Genomic DNA, 26,311 nt, shown 5'->3' with positions numbered 1-26,311 from the left:
AGTGAATTCAGGCTGCTCAGTCATCAGTGAAAGAGACACATAGAGTACAAACTGAAGCAACACTGAAAGAGCTGAGAAGTACAAAAACTTATAAACAACTGAGTCACTCTGTGCTCCGGGGAAAAGGAACACTCTGGTATAGAGCAAGTGTTGTGGACAGTACTTTTTGACTCAGTACTTTTCCGAGTAAAAACGTGTTTGTAACATCAAGTGTCATCAGGGAGTGACAGTTAGCATCAAAGTGCTCAGATTCTTAGGCTTACTTATTGTTTGATCTGACATTTCCTGATTTGAGGAAACTGGGAACTTTGCTAATTTTACTTTGTATCTAATGACGGCAGCTTGTGTTAATGAAATAGGCATCTTGAAAAAATGAAAATCTTAACTCAAGGTCCACTTACTAGTTTTTTCCAAATCTTTAAACCACATCTCATTGTATTATCAGTGGCTGGAGTGTTAAAAAAAGAGTGTAAGATAGATATAGTTGAAAGCTACACAAGATGGTAGTAAATTGATTGCAATTTTTTTTTTCTTTTCAAACTACTTTACTAAAGTGAAAGGGCTGCAACTGATGATTATTTTTTTTATCATCAATTAATCTATTCATGTTTCTTTTGACTAATCAGTGATTGATTAGTTTAAATGTCATAAAATAGTGAAAAAAATCATCATAATATCCCAGGAGTCAAAGGTAGCATCTTCATTGTTGAAGATCCAAAATAGATATTTAAATATTCAGATAACTGTCACATGCAACAACGTGAAGCAGCATTTGAAGAGATTATGTGGAATTTTTGCTTAAAAAAATGATTTTAAAAGGAGAATCAATTATTAATACTTTCCTGGTGATTAACTAACCAGCCAATTGTTCCTGCCCTTTTTTCAATGTCTAAAACAGAGATAATTTTAAAGTCAGTACTGAAACCCAGGTATCGTATTGGCAGCCTTCCATCTAGAAATTTAAAATGACAACCAGCTTTATATAAAGGAGGTGTCGTAATGACACACACATTTTAATTCAGCACTTAGACTGAACATTGTTGGAATCAAGAAATAAAGGTTTGTCTGGCTCACAGCTGAGCTGCTGATTAATATCTATCTAATTGTAGCTCTTCTCGCTGATTTAATGATGAAACAAAACGCAAACCAAACAACGACGACAATAAAAAAACAAGTGTAAAGCCTATAATCATTCACAACAAAGATGGATGGCTTAGTCATCACCCTACGCTTTCTCACTCTCAGCAAACAACATCCTGGCAGAATGGCACTTTGGACTGAGCTTGTATTTAGCAGCAGAGTTAATTATCCTGTGTTACATGCTATAATGCATTATTAATGTGTGCGAGCAACATGAGTCAGTGTTCTCTGGCCCACAGGGGTATTTGGCTCAATTCAAACTGTTCAGTCATTACTGATGAGAAACATGGACAGAGTCGGGAGGAAATTGCAGCCAGTTTCAGCCGGTTGGCTGCAGTTTAAGGCCCATATTGATTTGTGAGAAAGTTAGGAGACCTCTGACAACCCCAGTGTAAAACCAGTTCGATCAGTCTCCTTTCTTGCTGCCCCTGGGCACCCCGACGTGCTGGGCAAAGGGCCCTGAACCACCCAAATCCACCGCGGAGAGCGAGCTGGACACGTTCCAGTCCGCGGAACCTCATAGTTCACAAAACGGGTACCAGTCTCGACTAACTCAAAAAAACTGCAGCCAATAATCTGTTAATACTGGACTGTTGGAAATTAAACTACACAGAAGTTCATACGTGCTTTTAGCAGCAGTAAAGGCTTTAACAGTAGACTTTTTTTTTTTTTCACTACAACAGCACTCCCATCCCGTTATCACAAAGTTAGCAACAGTCTATATTCTATTAATCCTGCAGGTTCAAATTCATTTTTTCCATTGTAATATATCTAGTAATTAAATTTTTGGCTGACAAAATAAATAAAATCTTCTGTTTGGAAGTGGAAAACACTGTAATATAATCTTAGCCGTAGCAGCCACACTGAATAGCAGATCCTATCAAGGATTACTGGATCCTGTAGCTTAATCTCAATAGATAAGTGTACTGCATCGACCTAGGATTATCAAAGACATCTCATAAGGCATATGCATGGGCAGCCAAAAGTGAGGGAGCTGCTTTGTCGTTACTAGTATTCTATCTCCAAACGAATAGGCACCACATGTAGCAGCCTGATTCATGAATTAAAAACCGGCCTACTTAATATGGTAATTGTGTCCTTTTAAATGAATAATCCATCATCTTCTGTCAGGTGCGTTGGTTAAAACAGTGTCCATGTAGAATCACTAAAACAGTATTCATTCCCATCTTTTCATCTTGGCTTTACTTGTTTCCCCATGTCTGCAGGTGCTTCTTCACCCCCCCCCCACACCACCACCACCCCCCCAATTCTTTTCTCCTGCTCCTGCTCTTCCTCTATGCTCTCCTTAAATTAAATTAAATTCACTTGCCTTGAGCACAAATCGCTTGGTTGGCATGACATACATTTGTGTAGCCAAAGTGTGAACACAAACAAAACAAATTGAGCAAGGAAACAATAAGTGGGAACAATGAGCGGTGATTATAAAGCAGAATTAAACCAGTAATCCTGTGAATGTGCATAGAACAATTAAGAGAGTGAAAAGAGTTTTGACAGGCAGGTGTGTGTTTTTTTTTTTTTTTTTTTTCTGCCCTCCCTGCTGTTTTGAGGGTTGTGACAGGTGGCGACAGGCTTTCTGCACACCTCGGTGTCGCTCTCAAGAGGGGTTCCGAATTATTGCTAAACTCATGTTCCCATTTACCGGCAGTTTGTGCACAGCCAGTGTTCTCCAGCGAGGGGCCAAATCATCCTCTCTGACAGAGACAAACAAATACGCCCACGTTCTAACAGGTACATGTAAATACAGTGACACTGCCCCCTGCAATTCACCACGGAGAACAATGGATGAGTTGTACATAAAAATGGCTGCCTCTCCAATTGACATCTTTCAGTCCCGTGGAGCCATCCCACAATGCAATTTGCACCCCACGCACTTGCTCCATTCTTTGCAAATAATTACCTGTTGTATCGAGGCTGCCCGTATATGTGTGTGTGTGTTTAAGTACCTCCCCCTGCATGTTCATTTGCAAAAAAAAAAAATAGAAGTCCCAGGAGCAGAGAGAGATATGTGAGCACACTTTAGGCATAATGCTGAAAGCAGCAAAAAAAAAAAGAGAGAGAGAAAAAAAAGGGAGAAAAAAAGAAACTGCACACATAATGGGGGCAGATGGACATTTTGAGTCATATGCAATATTGCAATCTGTTCCACTTGCTGGCAGTCTGCACAGCTCTCACTCTCTACAGACAAAGCTGCTAAGTACATTATTGCATTGTAGTGACTCCCTACTAACAAGGAGCAGATCCTTTCTCAGACTGAGGGAGAATGAAGACTCAAAAACTACACTGAGCTGCACAGAGTTTGCTATTTTATTCAAGTAACTGTTTCAGACATTGATTTTTTTTTTTGGTCCTTGTGGCGTTTCCCTGTGTGTTTCCCATTTAGCCCTGTGTAGATTAATTGGGGGCACTACTTTGCGTTAGCACTCTGCTCCATCCGTCATGTTCACTACCCTTATTCTTCTCCTATATATCTTCATATTCAACCTACACATCCCTACACATCCATACACATCCCTACACATCCATACACATCCCTACACATCCGTACACATCCATACACAACCATACACATCCATACACATCCATACACAACCCCTTTCATCAGTCAAGAGACACTCAGTGAGGATATATATTGTAAGTCACAGCTGGTGACACACAGATTTCTCTCTATTGCTGTTTTATTTATTTAACCCTATAGCCAGACACAACATTAATAATAAGACGAGTCTGCAAAATGCCAGATTACACTCTCTGTTAAATTACATAATCATTGATTTTTTTTTTTTAAATATTCCATTCAGATGCTCTCGTCAAAAGAAACTTTTTTTTCTCAACATGCAATAGAGACAGTTTTGGGGTTCAACATATATCGATGGAAGGAGCTTTTGGATCAAGCTTTATGTTGAATGGCCAGCCCTCTCTTCAATCTGATGTGGTGTGTGTGTGTGTGTGTGTGTGTGTGTGTGTGCATGTGTGTGTGGTAAAAGGAACATTCCATCATTTCTACACTTGTCATGGTTGGATAATGTTTTATTAGCGGGAAAAACATTTGCATAATGCCCTCCTGCGAACATTTGTCAAGAACATAACCTGGATGATGTCACAGTGATGTCATCAGGGTTATCTTGCATTGATCTCGGAGACTGAAAATTTACAACAGAAAGTTTGTCTTACAAACTGGGTGCGTGGAGCTTTAGAAAATGTAGATGTTTTCCAAGCAGGGATGGTTTAATGACACATGCTGATGCATCAAGTTGCATTATGGGAAATGTAGGATCCAGTGGTATTCTGGATTAAAGAGTTACATTGGGTATATCCATACTAACATATCTATCTCCAACTATGTGGTTGTGAAGTAAGGAATACCCTTTCAAGACTAGGGAATGATTGTGAACATCAATGTTGTTCTGTGGTAAAACTCTGGTCTCCAGCATAAAAGTTGGATGCACTACAACCACCCAACCTTAGCACCCTTATGCCCATCGCTTAGCCATCCTCCGTGCACTGCCACCAAATGTTGGCCCTGGACGTAATTTGTGCGTTTCAGAATTGTTCAATATGAGAGTAATTGCTGGGCGTACTGGGCTGTTTCATTCTGTTCCCTCAACTGTTTGCCCCAAAGCCAAAAGGCCCGTTCCACCGTGGAAAATTAACCAAACACCCAGACCATTTATCATAATTTACACCAATGAACAGCTGCAGTTAATACAGATGTTTGTGTTTGAACATCTTCATTTGCTGGAATGTAATCCTGTTGCATCTGTGATGGTGAGTAAATGGATCAGTTAAGTCATTGTATAGTGAGCGGACCCACACGCACTGCGGTCGGACACATTTTGTTCCAGTCGAGCGAGCTTGCCGAGAAAAGCAGATGATGCAACATGTCTGTCTGACAGGTTATGTATGGTGCACAGCTTGTATTCATGTATGGTACAGATTGGCCTATAAACTGTCAACTTGTGGCAGAGCACTGTGTGAGGCCGACAACATGTTCTGTTGCTTTTTCCCCAGCCACCTTCAACTTCCTGAGGCACAGAACATTTTTGAAGGCAGGGCTGAAAGAGGGCAGAGAAATGCAATTACTAGTAAATAGAGACTCCCTGCTACTGCAAATTTATCCAGGGTCCAGAAATTATTCCTCACAAGGCTGCTAGAGGTGTGTGCGTGTTTCTGTGTGTGTGTGTGTGTGTGTGTGTGTGTGTGTGTGTGTGTGTGTGTGTGTGTGTGTGTGTGTGCATGTGCGTGTGTGTGTGTCTTACATGGTGTGAATCATTGTGGCGGTGCCATTAAAGCTTATCAGACTCCAATGGAGCTGCCAAGCTGTGGTTGGCTCTCTACTCTCCCCGTTCCAGGGTGTCTCTGAGTGGCTGTGACTGCCGGCCGTTGCCCACTCACGCGCTCCCGCTGACCCTCGCTGGCTCTCGGGCAGAAAGGCAGAAAGGCTTTGGCAGCTTTTTTCTAGAAGCCTTTAAAGACAAGTCAGTCTAATCCAATTCTCCCAATTCAGTGCTAATAACAGGTGGATAGGGTGCCCGAGTTGGAGGTTGCGATAATGGCGCTGGTACATTTTGTGCCACGTTCATCTTCCATCTCCTTTAACCTTGCGTCCTTTTTTACCAACTATTTTCCTACAGCCTCCGACAGACTGCAGGTTTCCTCCGGTTCAATCTCTGTTCCAAGTCACCACTTTTCTTTTTAGCGCTCACAAGAGAGTGACTTGTAATGACTTGTGGCAATCGTGACAATCTCAGGAAGTGTACACTACAGGCTACACTGTGTTCTGTGACAGTTCACTCAAGGACAGAACAATAGTGGAGGGAGGGAAAAGGCAAAGAGGTGCGCAGGCAATCAATGGATTCAATGGTCATCAATGAATTTGGAAGCACAGATGAGGTTTTTCTTCTGACAGATTATAATCAGCTGCGACTTGCTCTGTCTTGTGACTGATTACGGCAACATCCTTTTTCCCCGCATGCATTCACTTAAATGTTTATTACTGACAAATCCAGGATATCAAATCTATCTAAATTCCAAAGAGGAAAAACAAGCAACTTAATGATTAGCTTCAGTGTTTGGTACATGGAAACTCATTATAAAAGACTAGTTTCTCTATTTGTCCCTCTCAGATTCACCTTGTCCACCAAGTACAATAAACAGACTAATTTGTGCAGAAACATATCAGCAACTCTCATTACAAAGCAGCACATTCTGTCATACATGCTACGAAGGCAGCCGGCCCTCTGAAACAGTGAGAGAGAGGACAGCATGTAACTTGGCTCAGCAATCATATCTACATTCAATATTCACTCCAATTAACCTGAATCCAAAACCGCTACATATCTAGTCCAGACATGCAGTTGTAAATAAGAATTAACTCCATATTTATTAGAAAACATCCACAAATGATCTATTATTTTGCCAGTTTTCAGAGCATTTGTAAAGAGTGTAAAACATTTGTGAAAGAAAAATCCAATCCACGATTTTAGTCACATACCCAATAAATGGTTTTCACCTTGTAGAAAAAACAGCAGCTCAATGCAGTTTATATCTAAATGTTACATGTGACATCTTATATACATAGAGATTTCAGAATGGTGTCTGTAATGACAACAAATGCTGATAAGGGATTTCACATCCTTTTTTTTTTCCCTTTTTTTTCTCTGTTTTTTTTCAATCAGAGCGATGTGAGCTGAGCAGAGAGTGTGGTTGCCAGTTATGCTAATGAAGGCAGAAATGTGCCTGGTGTTTTCTCCGAGTGTTGAAAAATGGTTTTGTTCAGGTGCAAAACAATCCTGCTTCCATCTGTTTGTCATAAATTTCACATTGATTTTTCCACTAACAAATAATAAACAGCTGCATCACACGTGCAAACCAATTTCTTTGAATAGATGTTGTGAATATTGTTTTACTGTCGAGGTAAAATATTGTCAAAATAACTAAATTTACTTTAAGCAACACTAATGCACTCACAGTCAATACAGGGAAATTGTTGTGTACAGTATTAAAAGCTGCGTGTCTATTGTGTTTCATTCAAAACACAGTTTATTTTCTTTTTTAAACAGGCAGGTTCTCCTTTTTCTCTAAAGACAATATTGTTTGACTTCAAACAGATTTTATAAACAGTAAAATCAAAAAAAAAAAAAAAAAAAAAAAAAAAAAAAAAAAAGACACACTCTCACACTCAAGACAAATGCCATTAAAAAGAAAAAAAAATCAAGGAATAGATTCAGGCAAATCACTGATAAAATACTTTCCAATCAAGTGATGCTGCCTGAGTTTCTTAAGCCCGGCAGTCTAAGCTGTACACTACGTTTGCCTCTAAGTGCTTTCTAGCAACCTGGAGAATTCCCCTTCCAGGTACCATTACTGACTGTAAGTCTGTGCTGTTGTCAAAGTCGTTTTTTAACCTGTCAGACGTCGGCTCCTTCCAGGTTACGTACTGTACCACCTCCAAAGAACACAGCCTGCGTTACAGTCTTTGAAAAGACACAAAGCCCAATTCCCCCTTTCATTAGCAAACCTGGCAACTGAACACTCAGCCACCATCACTCTCTGACTGGAGAGTCAAAAATGATGTGTCCCCCCTTTGGCTCATCACACAGACATCAGATGGCTGCCAAAAGTCTGCGTGTGTACAAGATGTGCTCCATGCATTATTAATTTGTGAACGTCACTGTGTGTATGTGTGTTGTTTGTCCTTGTGGGTCAAACTTAATCTTTTTTTTTTTTTTTTTAACGTTCATTGATGGTGAGGTTCATCCACCTAGGCGAAAACCAGGTTTGATTTCTATTGGTCTGAATCTGTCTTCAATATTTAGCAAATATTTTGTCTTGAACCATTTGTGGATAAATCATGATAAATAATGGATAACACAATAAAACCAAAGAACAAAAGAAGCACGGCGACAGCAGGCCTATATACTTTATACTGTAAGAACAGCCCAGTGATACGTCCAATAAAATGCCTGTATCACTTCTTTGTTATGGTATTTCCAGCTGAATGAATAAATTATCTATGTATCTATGTCTTGATCATTTATGAAATCAGAATATATGAACCATTAGCATCAGTGTAGGTTCAAATTAAGCCATAAATGAAACCAGGTATTCAATCACTAAAATCAATACCTTGAGCAGCTGAATTAATACAATGTTATTGCTTGATTGGCAACGTTATGATAAAGACAAGGCCCTTTGTGCAGAGCCCCTTCTGAGAGGCCGATGCGTAGGTGCTAATTTTTCATATTACCTTGACTGTCAGCATCAGGCTATACATGCCACACGTCATTGATGGGGTCATGCATTTTTCATAAGGTTGTACATGTATTTTAATGAGCAGGGCTGATGAGGTGTGCTACATCGGCATGGAGGACAGCCTTCAACACTCCCTCTCATTCACCATGTTGCTCACAACCTGTCAGTCAACCAATCCAAGGCCTCCTAACGTCTGTCTCTAGTAGTATCCCCGAATATCAATCACACCGAAATCTTTGCATATTTTCTTCGAGATAATTAAGAGGAGATTGCAACGTGGTGCAGATGATCAATCTGCAAATCAGTGGACCAGATTAAATCCAAATTCCGACTCCGTTTCACAGATGGCAAACTAAACAGCCTAAACTGACAGAGACGCGTTTGGATGGCAAGCTGGATACCCCCCTGCCGAGCGGAGGAGCCCATGTCAGTGCCTGTGTGTAATTTGGAATTAATGGGACGGTAAAACTTTTAATTCAAAATCCCAGCCTTGGGGACAAACACATTTGCATACAAATGAACACAATTTCCTGTTTGTTCGGTATGCAAATACAAAAGAAGGAACTTACAGAGGGGCTGCCAGAGTTGAACAAGCACCACGACTCTCGCCCAAGTGCAGAAAGCGCAGGCACCCAACCGAGCACTTCAAACACAGCTCTGTTTGAGATATCAGACTATGGCAGGGGTGAGCCGAGACCATCCTGAAGGACTGCACGGTCTTGTGGGACTCGGGGTAACCTTTCTCTCCTCAGCTCATTTACACCTGGAAATAACAAGTGAGGTGAGGCTTCTTCCAAACAGTAGAGGTAATTAAAGGCTACTGATCTGAGGTGGAAGAAGAGAGAAAGATGCCCGTCCCAGGGGCAGAATGCGGCTAAAATGCTCACAGTGAAAACTGGAATCATTGCAGTGTAATTAACAAATTATACATCTTTAGACCTTTTATTGGGAAACACTGTGAAATCTCCTGGAGTAATTTTTATATTAATTGCAGATTTTTCCATATAATAGGCTGAGATAAGCTTCACTGAATAATGCAAAGAATTCAAAGAATCTGTCCTCTGTGGTTTTTCAATAGAGGTTGTAGGGATGCTTTGAATGCCAATGACACTCAGGATATGCGGCTATGATCTGATAGCACATAATTCATCACTGTAAACATTAAATAGGCAGAGAATGTGGGGGGGGGTTGTTTGCATTAACATAAATGACTGGCATGCTGGATGAGGAACAAACCTCCAGCTTGTTAAATGCACCAGCCAGGGCGATGTGCTTGCCAGGTTGGAGCTGGTTCAGACACTAAACAGTGCACTTAATGACATGGTGTGTTATGTTTGCATTGTGTGGGATGTGGCTAACTGAGGCAGGCATTACTTATTTGCAGTTACACATTTGAGTCACAGCCAGAATCGCTATTTTTCACAGCAATATCGAGTCGCAGAGAGACAGTAGCAGAGACACATCGCCATCCACTAAATGGCAGGATTTGTAATTAAGTCTTGGGTCATAACTGAAATGACCCCAGACATCGGGCTATGTTGAAAAGCAACCAATTTCCCAGTGATTTCTCATTAGTAGGCTCTGCAGCAGCTCCCCATGTACAATCCTCCCTTGGAACTCTGAAGGTGACACAGCAGTTACAGTGGACTTTGATGGGACACTGGGGAGCTGTACTTCATATCACAGGACTGCTTCCTCTGCAGAGTAAAAGGTTTCAACAATCAGCAGCTGCAGCCATTTGGGAGGAAGGCAGGAAAATCTTCCTTCTCTGGCAGAGGGGAGGTGTTTTTTTTCTCCATGATTTCCACACAGCCGCTGGTAGACAGGCTCCGCTTCTCTGCCAGTGAGCGAAAGATTAACCTCCTCCAGACTGCTTCCGCCTGCCACAGATATAATCCAGTCCCTAAATCACTAATTAATAGAGAGTTTGCATCAACAGTAAATCTTGCAGATCTTCCACAGGAGCCTCTGTCGTTGCGGCCTCGGTGTCTCACAGCGCTAAATCAGTGGGTCGAGGGGTCTTCAGAGCAAGGGTTTGCAGACACTGCAGAGAAGTACAAGGAACGGCTTCAACATGCCATCAGGTTTCCTAAAAGTGAAAACTACATCTGTCTGCAGATATGTGGATGTGCTTAACTGACAGGTCAGATAGGATCAAGGTGCCTCCTCACCCACTAAGCCAATCGTCCAGCCCCGGGATGGAAACCAGCGCCTGCGCTGCTGGGCCACTAGTTACTACCGGCCTGATCACATTGCGTATTCACTCGCCGACTGCGGGGCTGATTAAATCTGTATTTAATTGGATCAGATCTAGTCGTGATGGAGCGCTCCCCCCGGCGTTTAACCCACAGTCCTCTGTCAAGTGAGAGGAGAAAAAAACACTGTGGGGGAATTAGGAGCGGGTATTGAATACCAATGATAGGCTGTGCTAATAGCCAGCGCAGGAGGAGTGGACCACACCTGCAGGGCTTTGCAGAGAGGAATCAGAGGTACCGGCTTTTCTATCTGTGCATATGTCTGTGTAACTGTGTGTGTGTGTGTGTGTGTGTGTGTGTGTGTGTGTGTGTGTGTGTGTGTGTGTGTGTGTGCAGCCCCTTTCTTTCTTGATTAGTTGGACATTATGTTATTCAGGCCGTACAAAGACTTTTTCAGTTGATTAGCTCTTTTATAAAAGCACATCAGTGACAACTCAACAGCATTAAAAAAAACATTTTTTTTTTTTTAAAAGTCTCCCCCCAATCAAAACTTGAATCAGTTTGTCATGATAACTCTAAGTGTATTTGGAGGGGAAAGGAGGAACAAGCAAATTTGCATAATTTCTCAACAGCCAATACAATCTAAAAATTACTCCTCAGTTAAGAATCTTTATAAGTTTTACTATACTGTCTGTGTACATGCGCCTTTTCGGTGCGAACTGAAGATGTGAAGTGGCTTCAAGCGGATCTACAGTGTATTTTGGTCTAAATCACAGGGCTTACGGATGAAAAGCTTTTGGGTTTGCGTGGCAAAGAGTGAGGTGTCTCACTGTACGGAGACTGATGCTACATCTCAGTATAAACTGCTGAGCATATGTAAGGGGAGCATCTCAGAGAATGGGTGTGTATCCAGGTGTAACTCCTCCCAACAGTTTCAGGCCCGTCATATAGACTGCTGGGTTTTCTTCTTTTTAACTGTTTGGTATCTAAATCTGTTTACACAGACCACTCTCATTTTTACAGCAGTGGCCTAAAAATCACAAGACACACACACACACACACACACACACACACACACACACACACACATACACACAAACACAATAAAACCAGTCCTATATTGCTGGTCATTAAATGGCCACATTCGAGTAATTAAAAGTTTATTGCCTTGCTCAAAGGCACCTTGATGGTAAATGTTGAAAGAGGCCATCTCTCCTTTAAGGCCCAACTACCAGATGTTTTTACCCTGTTTCTAGACAAGAACATCAGTGTTGGACTATTCTGCAAAATTATGTTCAAACATAATGTTTTTTGTGTTTTTTTTTTTTTTTTTTACTTCCAGTGCCAACGTTTTAGAGCAAGTCCACAATGGTTGAAGAGAGAGAGAGAAACTGTGGTGATGACAAATAAAGTATAGTTAGGATTAGACTACAAAAACACTTAACAGTTAATTAAAAGGTGAATGTTAATTACAGGCCTGCGACAGGACCCAGACTCTGGTCTTGTGCATGAAAGTCAGACGTGCCACACGGCCATCCATCACCTCCGCATAAGGAGCCCACAGCCCGGTGTTGGATGTAAACCATGAGATGGGAAATGTTCAAATGTGGACATCATTTCTGAAGGTAAAGATATTTTCAGCCAAATATCGGGATAGCCAACACACACACACACACACACACACACACTCACACTCACACACAAACACACGCACGCACACACCTCACACCAGAGGCTTAAAGATGTTAGCAAAAGGTCAGAAGAGAGTTGTCAACGTCACATGACAGTCATTCAGAAGTCACATTACTCAAGAAGCAAATTTATAGCTGCCAAGTTTTTTCATTATTGTTTCATAAACTAAAAAGTTCTGAATCATAAAAAAAAAACTTCTGAAGTTCATTCAAAACAGTAGTGATGATGTAAGAGTTAAGACAATATCAAAATTTAAATTATGTGGAATTCTGTCTATACAACATTGGACTACGTTATTTACTGCTCACAACACCGCTCACTTTTAATTGCCTCATTAGTGGTGCTGCCAGTCTGAGCAGTTGTTACCTTGTTACAAACATTACAACGTGAGCTCAGACATATTTTCAGTGCAATGTAGCCTGACCTCAAGATTGTTTCTGTGACACCTCTGCGAGTCAAGTCAGTTGGTCCCTTGACTAACTTTAGGTCAGGGCTTATGTTATATGCAGAATGACTCATTAAGAGCCAAACTCTGGTGCCAAGTGTTGTATCATATTTCAGTCAGTGGTGCTAACATGGCTCAGTCGGTGCCATCCCTCCGCCATCCCTCTGTCTCTATGGAGGACGTGAACACAGAGTGGAGGTTTGCGATTAAAGGTGTCATTCCACCAGGTAACCTTGGAGGTCAAAGGAATTTTGGGTAAATTACCTTGCACAAGGCCAGACCTCTATCGAACGCCTCAGAATGAACCACAAGGTTGATTGAAAAATGAATGGATATTTGCATACAAGACACTGAGCAGGGGCTGGCAGAGCAGCGAACCCTGGCTCTCTCTGCGCTCGGGTGGAGGTGGCGACGCTGGGAGGGAACGAGTCCTCATTAGGCAGAAAAGCGTCATTTTCTGAAGTTCAGAGAATTCTCTCTCCCCTTCTCCACATACATACACACACACACACACACACACACACACACACACACACACACACACACACACACACACACACACACACAATAGTTTGACTCTGTAACCGAAACCTAAATAACTAAAGAAACCTGTGCTGTGTGTTTAGAATGAACTGCGCTCTGCTCATAAATAATACATATGATGATATATTGCTGATGAACTGTCTAATGAAGAGGAGGTGGAGGTTGGGAAGAGGAGATGAGAGGCAACGTTTTTTGCTGACGAACAGCAATTTATTTTTTTATTTTTTTTATAGATTTAAAACTGAGACCGCCGCACACACACACCCACACACACACCCACACACACACACACACACACACACACACACACACACACACACACACACACAGCTCCACGCAGGAATGCTAATGTCCCTGGCATTTTTGAAACTGCTGTTATCTTCCTGGCACCGCACATTAGCTAGAGATATGGTTTCCTTGGCACTAATTTACCCCTATACAGCAGACGCTGGAGGTTAGAGTCAAAACTTAATGGAACCTCTAATTTGACCAAAAGTTCATTCCCGTTATGGAAATTAAAGCCTGCTAATTAGAGATTACAACCTGTTTCATGAATTGCAAATGCCAAGTCAGAATGTGGAAACACATATTCGGAAACTGTGACAATGCTACAAGTACAACTTTCTTCCCGCAGACGGGATTTATCTTGACAGAAGCGAGAACTAGAGAGCTTGATGTTCCAATCTACATTACTCCAGATCAAATGAAAAAAATAACAGAGCAGAGATGTGAATTTGATTATCTACAGTCTCCCTCTCTTTTTTCAATCACGACCCACGATGTTTTTAACGGCACTCAGGGCTCCCGGGGAATAAGCCTCCTGGTATTAGACCAATTTCCACAGGAGGAATCCATCTTCTGCAGTCGCTGTGTGTCACACTTGCTTTTCCCAACATAAACAACGACCTCAGGCTGTATATGTTATTCTCTTCACTACATCATTTAACTCTTAACAATGTGCTCTGCTGTTGTTCTCAGTGCCACCATACTGTACGCCTACACTGCCTCTGCATCTCTCTGTCATTTGCTGTATGAGGAATACCATATTCATTTCCCGTGCTTCCTCTCCTCTTTGGTTCCTGCGTCGGTGACAGGCCTGTTCTTGGCCCTGTCATTGGCTGTCACCTGTGACACAGGCTTCCACGAAAGACAGCGCGCATGTTTCTCCCTCGCATCATCTGGTAAATGAGCATCACCTCTCTCTCTCTCTCTCTCTCTCCTTCCTCTGGATTCCTTTCCTCTCCTGCATGTGCACAATTTACACACACACACACACACACACAAACACAAACACACAAACACACACAAACACACACACCTGCAGCTCCTTCTCTTCTCCTTGTTGCTGTAGATCCCAGTGCTGACAGGTGCTGGGAGGGATTTCAGAGTCCTGACACAGCAGCAACTCAAAAATCAGTGAGTGTGTTTGAGTATGTGCTTATAATACAGAAGGAAAGAGATATGGCATGAATTATAATAGAAGAGAGTAAATTTGATAGATAGATAGATAGATAGATAGATAGATAGATAGATAGATAGATAGATAGATAGATAGATAGCAAATGTTTGCTGTATCTAAATCAGGAACAGATGTTGCAGGTCAGATCTCTTCCTCCAGGCAGACGGATTTTGATAATGAGGGAAGAACAAACAAATCACCTCTGATAAACATGTTACAGTGAGTCAAACAAATTCCCCTACATTACATTACATTACATCCTGCACTAGCAAGATATAAAAACAAAACCAAAAAAAAACACCAAATGGTGACATTGTGGGCGTTTTGTTATCTCAGTTATTTCCAGTTGTTGTGGCCATTACAAGTTGTTTCCTGCGAATACTCCTTCTGGTAATGAATGTATGTGGTTATTTTTAAGTTTCTGCCGATGATGCAGTTGCCTATCTCTCTCTCTCTCTCTCTCTCTCTGTTTTTGCTGGTTTCACAGCAGTGCCTCCAAGCTGCTTGTTCCAATACAATACGCATGAGCACTAAAAGAAAGGTTGAGGTCTTTAAAGATACTCCACTTCCTGACACACCATTAATATTCTCCATACACTCTTCCTCTCCTCTACATACGAACACACACACACCCCCTTCCCCTCCTCCTCTTGTATCCTCACTTCCACTCTGCTCTCTGCCTTTACGTCTCTGTACTGCCTAATATTCCATCTTTTTTTCTTTCTATTTTTTTTTTTTTAACGCTTCCCTACCCCAACCTTACTTTCTTCCTAGTCCTTAATTTTTTTGTTGTAACTTTTTCTACCATTTTTTTTTCCTTCCTCTTCCTCCTGGGAAGTGGCACAGAATCCCTTTAAGTGCTGCAAAAGCAAATCTATTTATCATAACCATCTATCTCTTACTGCACATACACTTTACGCTATACTGAAAGACACAGTTACACACACAAACACAGACTGCAGAGGAAAAGAAAAAAAAAAAAAGCTTCTCTCATGTGTGCTTACACACTGTACTAGAAAGACAAGTGCAGGTGCAGTGAGCGAAAGGATTTCTAAATAATGATACAATATACTGTATGTGATTCACTCTCTCAATGGCAATAGAGCGATAAATTAAAGGGAGGTAAATGGGCGGTAGTGCCCACTCTCCTCCCACGCACGGCAATGCGGTTGAGCGAAGCGGTCTTCGGGGACTTCCCATTGACTCCGCACAAGGTGAGAACGGAGCGGGAACAGAAGGCTGAGCAAAAACACTTCAAACGACACGGCAGGAAGACAGAGAGGGGGCTGCTGCTGCTCTGCGAGGCAAATGCAACGAACAGAGAGGAAACACAGGCGTGACGGAGAGGCTGACCAAAAGAGACAGAGAGGGCCAAGACAGGGAGACAGAATCATTACTCTGCTTTCACCTCCGATCAATGAAACAAGCATGTATGCACAGGTCCACACAAACACACACACACACACACACACATACATAACCCAAACAATGGGACATGAAAACACCTTAAATGCCACCTAATAACAGGAAGAGACACACACACACACACACACACACACACAGAGCACAGCAGGACATTGATATTCTATACACCCACACACAGCATGGTGAAGATCTGGGCTTGTCTCTGTGTGTGTCTCCCAGTTTTACACACTACACTGGTCTAGACACAGTCCCATGCAGCATTACGCAGGTTGTTACCATGAGAAAACATCACTGCAAGCCATTGTCTTGGCACATACTGAACGCGAAGTACATGTCATGGTCATAAATGTGAGTTTAACGCCGTTACAGTTATGAGAACAGCACACACAGATGGCTGCTGTACATAGCCCACAGCTAAAGAAAAGCAGCTGAACCAACCAAATAAATAGCATTGCAGCAGATATCGTAGCCAGAGGAGAATTTGCAGTTTTAACAGGGGCAGCACGGTAAATGCAGACTTCTGATTCCGCTGTACATTTCCGCTTTAATCTGGTAATGGTAAAACATTCAAAATTTAGTGATAACAAGCAGGGCACCACCCCTTCTCGTCCATCCTCAACCCCCCCCCACCCCACCAGACGGCTCTAACGCATGCAAATAACAGACTGCACTGTAGGGATGTTTCTCTAACCAGCACTACACACTGATCCAGAGAGAGAAGGCAGGGGAAGGGGAACACCCCACCTCCCCACCCCCATTTATGTGGATGCCAGTAGTGTGAGATGAGTCACGTATTGTCCATATAAATCAATGGGTGAGAACACCAGGAAGTAAAAAAAAACAAAAAAAAACACACGTATGAGTAGAGGGACGTGATTATGCATATGCCGTAGCTCATGTATTAACCATAACTGAATTTACACATCAAGGCAGCAAATGAATTCCAAATAGATTTTTGATGCAGACCAACACGAGACCTGATTAAATGATGAGGTTGAAGATGTGGAAACATGGCTGGAAAGAAAAGGAGTGTGGTGCTCTGTTGATGTAATCGGATCCGCTGATTATTTATTACGTATTCAGGTTTGGAGCCAGAGCATGCAATTGTGACAGTGACAATGACAGTGAAAAAAACTTCCCTGCGCCTAGTTGTTCCTAATAAAATCAAGGGCAGAATCAAAGCTGTCAGCAGGCTTCTCGTGTTTAGATTTGATGAGCTCTATCAAAATTAATTTAGTTTAATTTAGTTAGCCGAAGTACAAAATTAACCTACATATCATGTGATATTTAAGAAGGGAGCATGTTGTTGCTGTTCTCAAAGACCGACAGGGCGATAAGCCTGTTGGTCGATAAACAAATAGCTGCCTGTGCACATCATTTTGCATTTCCACATTCTGGCTACAGAGCAGTCGAGCGTTGACCAGCAGTTTACTCTACCAGACACATTAACAAGAGTCGGAATCTGCCAGTTACACATCAAATACGTTTCATTAATATTTTAATTGCCTTAATCGATTTCATTCAGAGCTGAGCAGCAGCTTGCTCTGTCAGTCTGTGGAATTGTAACGTTAGCTAACGTTAGCTCGGCAGCTAAAAGACAGAAAGTGAACAGGACCTGTTTACAACACATCTGATTTTATCCAGTTTAACCGTCAGATATGACTGCCATGTAATGATTTCAATGATGAAGTAATTGTAGGTATCCCAGTGTCCCAGTAGGTATTCACTAAATGTGAACCACACTTAATTGGTCTGGTATTCTAAATGTAGATGAACTTTGAAGCTGAATGTAGTTAAACTATGATAAAAATGTTTGTCGGTGGTCCAGTTAAGTCTAGAGTACTTTCATTACAATTTAAAAGAAAAAAAAAATCTAATTTCTTCAGTGCCATCAGAAACTAAATTGGAAAAAGCAGTTGTATGTCCAATTCTAATATCGTCTTAATATATTTTGTAGAACTCATTTTATGCACAGCTTTCACAAAATTGTTTATTGTCCCCATTGGATGGAGCAGTGGAGCAGTCTAATAATGGGCCAGCTGACCCCTCCCAGACATTCCTGGTTCAATCACTGAGTGAAGGTTTGTGTGTGCAGGTCATACAGTACAGTTACCAACAACAGCTGCAAAAAAAAAAAAAAAAAGTGTTGTATTTCATCACTTATGTAGCCACCTCACCAGCCAGACTATTTTAATATCTACAAATGTAAAAATCTGAGCAGCACAGCCCTCCAGCTGCCTCACAAGAATATAACTTTCATTTTTTCGCCGGTAGGTAGCTTCCCGTCCAATCCACTTAAATCACGCTTTCAAGCTCTAAAGACTTTGCTATCATATTTGTAATAGAACAGTTTCGCTTGAAGATGTACTGATTTAAATATTCCCTCTAACAATATAAGAGGGATACATTAAGCCACTGAAGGTGGTGGCTGCTGCTGCTGAAGGGTCAAATTACTTTGAGTCATTCTGGATGCACAGAGCACTAGAGAGAGATTTCAATTTTCCTCAAATATTCTCATTACAGACACGGCGGTTGCCAAAGGGTCTCAGACCTTCATATAATTACATCTTCAATAGGAAAAATCTCAATTATAACAGAATACCTAATTATTACGCAGCTCATATTTGAAATTGCCCTCGCATGAAAGGAAAACTGGAGCCGTATCATCCACTAAGCTGTGAGGACACTTTCCACTTCTCCTAACACCGCTGTTGTTAAGCACCCAAGAGCATTAGAGGGAAGACCTGTCACGGCTCAGGACCTGAAGGGAATGAACAGAGAACAAGATATGACAGAGCACAAACCTGTGTCCTCACTTGCTGCCTTTTTTATGAAGGGACACTGATAACTCTGAGGGCGCCAGTCGGTGCAAAATACCACCTCAATTGCCATACCTCAGAAGAAGCCTTCTGCTTCAATAACAAAACAAATTATTTTGACCAACTGCTGTGGCTGCCATATCGTTTTCCAGGCCATGTAGCGTAACAAGGCCCATTTCCCGAATAATCAAACTCCAGCCAGTGACCATCCACCTATCAACAGCTTTGATCTTTTTCCTACATGGCAGCCATTTCCATCATAGCAGCAATGTAATTTCCCAGTGGGTAACTGGCACTGCAGTGCAGACTCCCAGTGTAATGTACTGTGGAGCTACCATTCAGAAGTTGGAAAGCCCTCTTTGTAGAAAGAATTTGCATTCAAATCATTAAGTCTGAAATTGGTTCTACCTGTCTGGGATCAGGACTATCTCCTGTGGGTTCGCACTGCCAGTTAAGTGCAGTTTTTATAACCTTGGAGCGCAAGGAATGCAAATGCCTTTTGATGGCATATGAAGGGCCTAACTATGTTTTTCTTCGGTCTCCTACGAAGAAAGTAACGCTCCCCCTCACCTGGGGTAGCTCTTAGATGAGTCCCCTGGCACCTTCCCATCAGAGCCCATGAACAGGTTATAATGGCCCAGCAAACCTGCCAATTCCTCATAATAATGAAGCGGAGCAGGCTTCGAGTGCTTTGGACCTCCAGAGGAGCCAGGGGTTGAAGAAGTAGAAACACCAAGATGGAAGACTTGATTGTGACAGAGTTATAATCAAAGTTTTCGCCATTTCCCACAGTTCATACCTCTTTAGTTCCAGGTTGAATAAGTCTCTCCTCAAGAGGTTTTTATCTGTGCCCACCTTTTAATTTAACCCATGTTCAGTGCACTGTAGAGCCAGATTAGTGTTTATCAAGAGCAACAGCCCAGAATGAACATTAATATGTTTGTGCTAATTTCTTTAGGTTGTGCAGTTGTTTTCACATTAGTGTGACTGGAAGTGTGGAGAATTCTTAACAGCATACCTCAAATACAAAAAAACAACAAATCTTTGTGGTGTTTTTTTGACTAGGTTTGCTTTAAAATGTGATGCAGATGAGCAGTGAGACATTTGACAGTGTATACTGAATATGTAAAGCGAGCTGAATCTGAAAATATGCTCCTTCATTTTTACCTCGAGGAGGAATAACTTGCACTTTGTTAGGCACCATAGATATATTTAAATATGTTTTTTTCTTTCGTTTTTATCTTTTGGAGGAAGGACTTACATGTTGTTTAGGTCTCAGACTTCTTCAATCGCATCTTTTTCTTTAATCTTGTGTGGTCATAACTTATCTTGTGTAGGTCTCACGGCCGTATTTAAACATCTGTTTACTACATCTGTGCAATGCCTCATGTTTTTTTCAAGCAGCTATGCTAAGGCCTTGTTTAGTGTAGACATAGTTAAGGCCTCCATGGAGCATGAACACTATGGGAGTGACTGATAGGCCTGTAATAATCAATTCTCAAGCATGCTGTTCTAGGCAATACTTGATCCGAGCTTCCCGAGCCGAGCTCCCGACACTTCGTGGCAGTTTACTGATACCGTGAAATCAAATTAAAAATGCATTTGGACATTGATCACCTGATGCACCCAGATTGATTGCTGCACAGAAAGCAACCTTGTTGTGTTTTTGTTCAGCCAAGGTCCATTCACCTTCCCATACCATATAAATGTATTGATCTGCACACCCACTCTTGGATCCATATGAACCATTAAACATTCTTTCAGTGTTTCCCCATCCATTTATGCGACTCGTAGCAGATTCAAACGAGCTAAAAATGGACGGCACACCACTTAGCAGACCAGTAAGCTCTGTGACGACACTGCAGATCTGCAGCATAATGAAGCCAGGTGATAATGTCAAGTTAACTGTCCATTTAACAGCGCTGCTCATCCAACTTCTGGATTTCTTAGTAAGATATAGAATATAAAGCAGTCCGTTCACAAACAACATGTGCTAGTTGGAGAGAGAAATACTTGGAGCCAAATTTCATTCTGAAACGTATAAAAGATCAATTTGGCCTTTTCAATCACTGTTATTCACACATTCTCATTTAACACAATTGCAACCAGGGAAAGAAAACTACACGCTATCTAATGCTGTTTGAGGCGCTTGTGTGGTACAATGAATGTGAAAGAACAAATTGAATACCGGTGAAAAGATGCATTTGTATGCAGAATTGTCAAGGCAGCCCAGAGATGAAGCTGCAGGCGGGCGGACATGCATGTAATCAGGTAGCAAATCCGCTTGTCTCCTGTATGCTCAGTCTGCACCGTGTTGCCCAGGGCAGAGGGGCAGGTGAATGGCGGGCGCGCTATTGTCTCTGAGCACTGGTCCACATGAATGACCCAGCCTATGTCCACATTAGCACGGATCAACTCCCGTGCGTATCATCTCCTCACAAAACAGCAGCTACAGCACATTCGGCCGAATAACCTAACTTCCAGATCCGGCAAAGCCCACGCTCTCCTCCAACCTCCCTGCCAGCTCAGTCAATCTTTCCATCACCTTCTTCTTCTAAAAGACAGCTTCACTTTCCATCTTACCTGTATGTTCTCCCTCCATCCTGTCCACCTCTTACCGACAGTTATTTTCTTCACACTTCTCTTTCCTTCCTTGTTTTTTTCAGATTTCTCCTTTCCCATCACTTTCTCAATCACTCAATTACTCTCTCTCTCTTCTTCCTTTACTGCAACCAAATGTCTAACTCTTCCCTGTGCGGTGTCAGGGTTCTCCCCTGCTCCGCGAGGGAACAACCTCCAAGTCTAACTGGGTCTGCGCACACCCGCACCCACCCATTTGTCAAGGTGATCCTTTATTTTGAAGCACCAGATATGGTGTGCCGGGGATTGGGTTGTTTTTTTTCTTCATGTGGTCTAGGGGCCTGACAGACACCATTTCCCGTCCAAATCAGGGTCATAATATGCAGCATGAAACACAGAGAGCTGCATCTGACTGAGGATCAGCCACAAACAGTGAAAGAAGACTTTCATCTTGCTGAGCGGGCGAGGGAATAGTAATTTAGGAGAGAGATGTGTGGCACATTTTCAAACTCAATTCCCTGCGATCCCTTCCCACGCTGGCGCAAAGATTTTTGCTACGGTGTCCTGCTAAGTTATGAGCATTAGTAGAGACTCTGTGTGACTTAGGGAAGGAGTGGGAGACTGAACGAATGCTGCGCTATTGTTTTGATCATGCTGACATAGGACGCCCAATTATGGAGATGTGGCCTGTCTAACCAGTGAGGCCAAACACCTGATGGGAAGAGGTGGCAGGAGCATGGGACGCTGCTTGTGGGTAGGCGAGGCTACCGCCGTGCACCGCTGCTCCCGCGTGCTCTCAAGATGTTCCACATCTCCCCCCTCTAATTGGCAGATGGCCTCACATGCGAGATGATTTAATGGCCTGCGTGTGTGTTTTTTCCTGCCTCAGTCAGCCATTAGCAGGGACATCTGTAACGAGTTGGCCAGGCGCACTGCTGAGAGCGGAAGCTGAGAGCAACACTTTCTAATGGGGGGGGGGGGGGGGNGGGGGGGGGGTAGTGCGGTCATGACGGACTTGGGTGGTAATCAAAGCACCCTGGGCTATTTCTTTTGGGTTATGATAATCGAGACATCTCGTCTCAAATTGTCCGCGGCAGAGGAAAATGCTTTAATAAATTGTCTGATGTTGTTTACCTCAGAAAAGCTGCAGAAAATCAAACAGCACAGTATAACTGGATATCAACTATGTGAGAATCCCCTTCTGACATTCAATACACCAGAGCAAGACATTTCTAGCTGAGCGTTATCATAAAAAGCCTTTTTCATGGCTTTGGTACAAACAGCTTGGCTACCAAGTGATCCCATTTCTTGCAGCTGTGCCGTAACCATCTGCACTGAATGCTGCGCTCACGGGTAAAACATTAAGGCCTCAACTCGAGTTTGGCCCTAAAGGCCTTGGTTGGTTTTTTAGCTCTCTTGCTGCCTTCCCTTCGTCCTGCTGCCTCTTGAGCCTGTCTCAATAACCGGAGCTGGACGAGGGAAGGAGCGGCATCGTTGAACAAGTGAGGCCTTCAGCTTGTTCTCTATGCATGTAGATCGAGTGGTGGACAAGTGGCCTTGAGCCTAAGGCCTTTTTAAAGCTTGATGGCCATCAGTATTCTTGCCATAGCCTCTGAGGATTTGTCTGCTACCTGCAAACTGGGTCAGTTTTTGCATTATTTTAGAGATTTGTATCTCAATGTGGAGGTTTTGCACACGCAGCCATGTAGACCCACACCTGCACTTTGTCCCGCTCTCTGTTTCCCTCCCTCTCTCTCACACACACACATACACACACACACATACACAGTTTTCTGAATTCATTAATATGACCACATATTTGTCATTTTAACACATAAATGTCACTTTAAAGCCACAAAATGTGCTAACATTGTAATGAATGACTACAGAGAGCAGCCTTACCCATGCTGTGAAAATCATTTAAGCACACGCTGAAAGACTAATTAAAACTGATAGATTGGACTAATACTGATTATGACATTCAAAAACCTGCGCACTATCACAGCGCTTAAATGCAACGAAGTCTCGGTTAATACACCTTTTCCCTATTCATGTCACACTGACGCGATTAACTGCACTCATAAATCTAAAATAGTTTGAATGTGACTGTGTCACTCACATTAACATTAATGAGGAAGTGACAGCGCTGCAGCAGCACCTCGACTGCTCCCATCCGCTTTTATAGCAGTTTTCTCACTGTTTGACCCAAGGAAACCTTCAAATATTTGAATTATCCCACATCCGCATACATTCAAATAACTTTTGTACAATTTCTAATTCTAATCATCTACTGTATGTGTACTCTCAGCTGAGAGCTTGGGAGGTGAATGAGAGACCAGGAGCAGATGGGGGTGTGGGGGTCGGACGGGGGGGGGGGGGGGGGGTCGTTAATGAGATGCAGAAAAGAAGGGAATTGAGGGGGACAGGCTGACTGGTGAGACACAGCAGAAAAATAAGAGAAGGAAGAAAATAACCAAGTATGAGATAGAGAGAGGCGATAGGAGAGACCCGCGTCTGAGGTGAATACAAATGGACAGAGGAGGAACACAGATAGAGGAGGATGTGGTGGGGGGGGGGGGGGTGGGGGCAAAGAGGGAGGTTGTGTGAGGAGAGGAGATAAAAGAATGTGAGAAAGATGGATTCACTGTTGCCTAATGAGAAGACAAAGGCAGTAGAATCCACATCGATCTCTGCCCCACAGCAAGCTGGCTTTATAGCTCCCAGGTAGAGAGAGAGAGAGAGAGAGAGAGAGAGAGAGATAGCAGAGCCTGGGGAAGCTTACCTGAGGTAAGCAACCTTACTGTTGTAGGAAGAATCGGAGTCCAAGGATAGGCTCAGATGTGTGTGTGCATGCGCATGTGTGTGTGAATACATTAATTCCTCTGTGTGTGTGTGTGTGTGTGTGGCAAGCATTCTTATTTATAGTGAGTGCACACACACATGCAGATTTATAGAAGTTTTGAGCCGTGTATATGAATTATGTATCTGCGCTGCATGGCAGCAGGTAGGATAATAGCCAACACAGACCTGACAGCAGCTAAATGAAAAGATGACTGCTTAAATGAGTCATTACTGTGAAGCAGTGGATGGACTAAATGTGAGATAGAAATCAAATATTTATATAGTAAGCACTCTGCATGCAGGGTGAAAAACAGTTTCCATCTGCACACGCATGTTACTGTACTCTCATGAAATGACTGGACAAGAAGGAAATTTAAGGTTTTGAGATGAAAAGAAGCCAGAAAAATTGCTGAAACAGTTGTTCACTACTGCAATCAGCTTCATTATCTCATATCTTATCTTGAAACTGGAAATAATAACTGGCTTATTCTTGACATTACATGTATTTCAGTGGCGTTTCAAGGGCTTCATGCTGTAAACGTCTGCAGAGGATGCCCGCTGCCTTGAAGACAAGTTATCAGCACAGGTGCGCATCAAAGCAGAGGAACACAAGTTAATTCGCTGTTAACACGGACAGAGCTGCGTTACGGCTGCAGAGAGCCACTTACAGTAGGTTCGAGCTGTTCCAGTACACCGCATGCCGGTTGCTGGCTCTCGACAGGTGCAAGTTTGTAAGCGCCAGCGTGATGAGGCTGAGAGAAAACGTTGCGAGAGCCATAATCCCTCTTGGTGCTTGTCCAGCCCTGGTTCCCCTCTCTTCCTTCTGCGTCCCCGATCCTTCCTTCTGTCCCAGGCGACGTGTCGCTCACAACATCCCAGCGGTCAGAAACGCCTTTTTCAACTTCCCAGTTACCTTAACGACGGGTTGAATCGGGGTGACTTCTGAGTGATTACGTGTTCTTCAACTCAAATCCCATCGCGACGAGACCCATTTGGGCATCGTCACTTGTGCCAAATCGACCTGGACTTCTTTTCTCGTACCGGCTGCGCACTTTTCCAAGTCACTCCTTCTTTTGTTTGGCAAGTCTGCTTTCATGAGATAGGAACAACACCCGCGATAAAGGTGGTGATAAGGCAAGGCAGGCTACCACATTCAGAAGTGAGAGTTGAGGTCGGCGTCTTTTGTTCTTTACACAGCTTTAAAGTCGCATCCAAGACGCTGGATCTCCGTTGCGAGGTGTGTGTACCTGCCGCTCCTCTCATCATCAACATCAGCAGCATCACCACCACCAGCACCAGCACCAGGAGCAGCAGCAGCAGCAGCAGTAGGAGCCACAAGCTGCGCACACAACGCTACAAACCCGCCCTCTGATGGCCGAGATGCGCTCACAAGTCCATCTACTCCGCTGCCCCGCCCCCTCGAAACATGCACGGTGCGTCTCTGTGTGCATTTCAATCACTGTGCGGAGCAAATGTCCCCCCAATTAATTAAGGGAGTAGCCTGTCGTGATAATGTTCTGGCTGCAGACACTTGGGGCAGTTGAAGGACCAGTTATGTATTGGATTGAAACGGTAGGTTTAGTTTGAGGTAAGGATTACAGTTTATGGTTTTAATAAGGTTTGTTTGAGTTTGGAGTGAAGGGGGGAGTTAGGAGCAGGTTTAGTTAGTCGATATTAAATTTTCACAAACCATAAAAGGTGTTTAAAAATACAGCAAAGGTCACATCCAGAAACTTCGGCTTTTTCTAGGTTCAGGGTTTACTTTGGGATTAAGCTGGGAACACGCTAAAAGACTCAAATCCTCCCCAGCTGTGAGATGACTCATTATCAGATATTTAATCATTATCATACTTAATTAGGAGCACACTGTTAAAATTTCTGTCAACAAGCAGAAAAAAAA

At 42.7% G+C, this 26,311-nt stretch overlaps 1 pseudogene; it reads right to left on the bottom strand.

Moving 5' to 3' along the window:
* LOC111223425 overlaps positions 1-25,744 on the bottom strand; it is a 58,611-nt pseudogene extending 32,867 nt beyond the window's left edge.
* Positions 25,745-26,311: the final 567 nt, after the last annotated feature.

This window comes from Seriola dumerili, unplaced genomic scaffold (assembly GCF_002260705.1).
Source record: "Seriola dumerili isolate Sdu_G_001 unplaced genomic scaffold, Sdu_1.0 BDQW01000110.1, whole genome shotgun sequence".
Classification (NCBI taxonomy): domain Eukaryota; kingdom Metazoa; phylum Chordata; class Actinopteri; order Carangiformes; family Carangidae; genus Seriola; species Seriola dumerili.
Note: the sequence above shows the minus strand (reverse complement) of the source record. Positions and strands in the feature narration are given on the sequence as shown.